Genomic DNA, 3,717 nt, shown 5'->3' with positions numbered 1-3,717 from the left:
CACTGAGTTCTGCACCTGAAATTAATACTACACTGTAAGTTAACTACCCGGAATTTAAATGAAAACTTGAGAAAGGATAAAAAATTAAAAATAATAACATTTTTTTAAAATGAAAAAAAGAAAAGAAAAGAAAGCTAGCCCAGGAACCGGGGAGGGAGGCATAGGAGAGAAGGTTGTATTGACAGCATAGGATTCGGGAGCGTGGGAGTCTGCCGTATTCGGGCTCAGTTCCAGGAGCTGTTGTCCATGACCCGTGAAAGCTGGGAAATTCCTTACTCTCTTGAGCCTCAGTTTCCTTAACTGTAAAATGGCCTTAATACTACATCTGGCAAAGACTGGCCACATAAACCCCAAAGCCAAGTCCCTCCTCTTACTGAACACACAGCTAGATTATAAGTCCTCGCTTGCTCTGCAGAAAAATATGACCAGAACAGGGCCCTAAAAAAACGGTCACGCATTTATCCACATTCTCTTCCCTCCATTTCTGGCCAGATGAGGAAGATCCAATGAAGGACTCTGAGGGCCTAGACACGGTGGGGCCTCCAGACAGAAGCAGCCCAGGACACTGAGTGACCGCCTCATAAACCCACATGGGACAAAACCACAAAAGAGCAAGAAATAAGTATTTTTGTTATATATAGATTTTTAATGGTCTTATAACTTTTTTGTTTTATTTCAAGTTAGTTAACATACAGCGTATTCTTTTTTTTTTAAGATTTTATTTATTTATTTGACAGAGATCACAAGTAGGCACAGAGGCAGGCGGAGAGAGAGGGGGAAGCAGGCTCCCCGCTGAGCAGAGAGCCCGATGCGGGGCTCGATCCCAGGACCCTGGGATCATGACCCGAGCCGAAGGCAGAGGCTTTAACCCACTGAGCCACCCAGGCGCCCCTCTACAGTGTATTCTTAATTTGGGGGCAGAATTTGGTGATTCATCCTTTGGGTAGAACACCCAGTGCTCGTCACATCCCGTGTCGTCCTCACCGCCGCTCACCCAGTGGCCCCATCCCCCCCCCCACCTCCACTCCAGCAACCTCAGCTCATTCCCTAGATTTACGAGCATTATTATTATATTTAAGACTCTGCAATTTTAGGGTTGTTTATTGTAACAACTAAGCTATCCCGATTCATACAGACACCAGTCCCTGAAAGCGAGGTCCTGCTGTAACGTCTAAACCAGAGAGAATACATAGCATTGGCTTAGCAGCTGGACAGAGAGATAGGGAAATTGATCTCAGGAGCCGGAAAGGTGATGCCCCATGTTATGCTTTAATAAAACGTGCCATAATCCTGCCATTACAAACCCTAAGCAGTCTGCAAAAAGATCTACTCAAGCTAGCACGTCAATCTGGCAAGACTGTAGGAGGAACGGTCAATACACAAAAATTGATTCTATTTCTTTATACCAGTGACAAACAGTTGGACTGTGAAATATTTTTTTTTAAATTGTAGAAGCATGAAAAAATTATTTGAAGATAAGTTTTTCTTTTTTTAGTTGGGAAATTATTTTCTTTGGGGATGTGGGCAAATGTCTAATCTCAGAACTTCTGGAATTGTTTCTTGGTGCCAGCAGCCCTGGTGACTTGGGCACCTTTAAATGCACAGTCTCGCTCAAGGGCCGGCACTCGTCCACTGCAATGATGTCGCCGATCTGGACATCCCTGCAGCAGGGGACAGGTGCACAGACATACGCTTATGTCCTTTCTCAAAGAGCTTGTAGTTTTGGGGGTAGCAGAGGTAGTCTCGGCAGATGACAGAGGTCCTCTGTGTCTTCACCGTGGTCACCACACTGGACAGAATCCACCCTTGGATGGAGACATTGCCAGGAAAGGGGCGTCTCTTGTCCCTCTTGTCTCATCAAGGTGCTCTCAGTGGCCTCCTTGGGCATCTTGGAGCCCAAACCGATGTTTTTGTAGGATCACAGGAGCTTCTCCTTGCCAGTTCCTCCAAGCAGGACCCACTTCTTATTTTGAAAGATGGTTCACTGCTTTCAGTTGATGTGCTCAGCCTGCACGTCTGCCATCTTCCTGGCCACCTGAAAACGCTTGAGGATACGTTTTTTAAAAATATATGCAGAAATTCCACCCTTAAAACTTGTAACAAGTTTCTGAAATTTTTAAAAGACTTTTTAAAAATGGAGAGATCTACACTGTTGAATGGAATAGTCACATTATTAAGATGGCATAGGTCTCCACACTGATTTACAGATCCAGTGTAATCCCGGCTTTGTTGGTACAAGTGACAAAAAAAACAAACAAAAAAAGATAAAGCATTAGAGACCCATGTGATAATATCCAACAGCCTTCGCTGGAGTCCCGGGAAGAGAGAAGAAAAGATCGGTGAGGCCGGAGAAATTATTTAGGTAAAGGTGAAGAATTTTCCAAAATTGATCGGTGACACCAATGCACAGAATCGACTAGACTGCCCTGCTCAGCCTCCCACGACTGTCCCGGCCAGTGGTCTGTGGGCAGCGTGCATGCCACCTCCTGGCTGGCCCCTGGCTTGTGGAGGGGAAGACAGGCTATGGTCGGCGCAAGTCTCAGAGGCTTGATTTCTCACACACACAGTTTGCTGCAGATCGAGAACCGTCCAGGAAACCCATCCTCTACATAGCGGCTTAGCATTCCAGGATGTCTCAACCTTATGAAGCTTCCAAATAAGTCATGGTTGGGGAAAGGAGGGGACATTTGAAGAAGTCTGCTTTGGGTCTTTTTTTTTTTTTTTTAAGAATTTATTTATTTATTTGACAGATGGAGATCACAAGTAGGCAGAGAAGCAGGCAGAGAGAGAGGAGAAAGCAAGCCCCCTGCCATGCTGAGCAGAGAGCCAGATGCGGGGCTTGATCCCAGGACCCTGGGATCATGACCTGAGCCGAAGGCAGAGGCTTTAACCCACTGAGCCACCCAGGCGTCCCTGCTTTGGTTCTTAAATGCTCCCACCTGGATGGGAATGCGAGCTGGTGCAACCATTCTGGAAAACAGCATAGAGCTTCCTCAAAAAGTTGAAAATAAAACTACCCCACGACCCAGCAATTGCACAACTGGATATTTACCCCAGAGATACAAATGTAGTGATCTGAAGCATCCCCTGCACCCCAACGTTCATAGCAGCAGTGTCCACAGTAGCCAAACTATGGAAGGAGCCCAGATGTCCATCAACAGATGAATGAATGAAGATGCATTATGTTCTATATATTATATACACACAATGGAATATCACTCAGCCATCAGAAAATGAAATATTGCCATTTGCAACAACGTGGATAGAACTAGAGGGTATTATGCTAAGTGAAATAAATCAATCAGAAAAAAACAATTGTCATATGATCTCACTGATATGTGGAATTCAAGAAACAAGGCAGGGGATCTTAGGGAAAGAGAAGGAAAAAATGAAACGACGAAACCAGAGAGGGACACAAACCGTAAGAGACTCCTAATCATAGGAAACAAACTGAGGGTTGCTGGAGGGGAGGGGTAAGGGGGATGGAGTAACTGGGTGATGGACATTAAGGCGGGGATGTGTTGTAAGGAGCATTGGGTGTTATATAAGACTGATGAATCACAGACCTGTCCCCCTGAAACAAATAACGCATTATATGTTAATTAATTGAATTTAAAGTAAGTTTTTTAAGGGGGTTTGGGAGAAGGGGGTGGGGTTATGGACATTGGGGAGGGTATGTGCTTTGGTGAGTGCTGTGAAGTGTGTAAACCTGGTGAT

General features: G+C 45.1%; 1 pseudogene; it reads right to left on the bottom strand.

Moving 5' to 3' along the window:
• Positions 1 to 1,434: 1,434 nt before the first annotated feature.
• LOC131829835 (small ribosomal subunit protein uS17-like) lies at positions 1,435 to 2,023 on the bottom strand (annotated as a pseudogene).
• Between the last annotated feature and the right edge of the window lie 1,694 nt (positions 2,024 to 3,717).

Source organism: Mustela lutreola, chromosome 4 (assembly GCF_030435805.1).
Source record: "Mustela lutreola isolate mMusLut2 chromosome 4, mMusLut2.pri, whole genome shotgun sequence".
Taxonomy (NCBI): domain Eukaryota; kingdom Metazoa; phylum Chordata; class Mammalia; order Carnivora; family Mustelidae; genus Mustela; species Mustela lutreola.
Note: the sequence above shows the minus strand (reverse complement) of the source record. Positions and strands in the feature narration are given on the sequence as shown.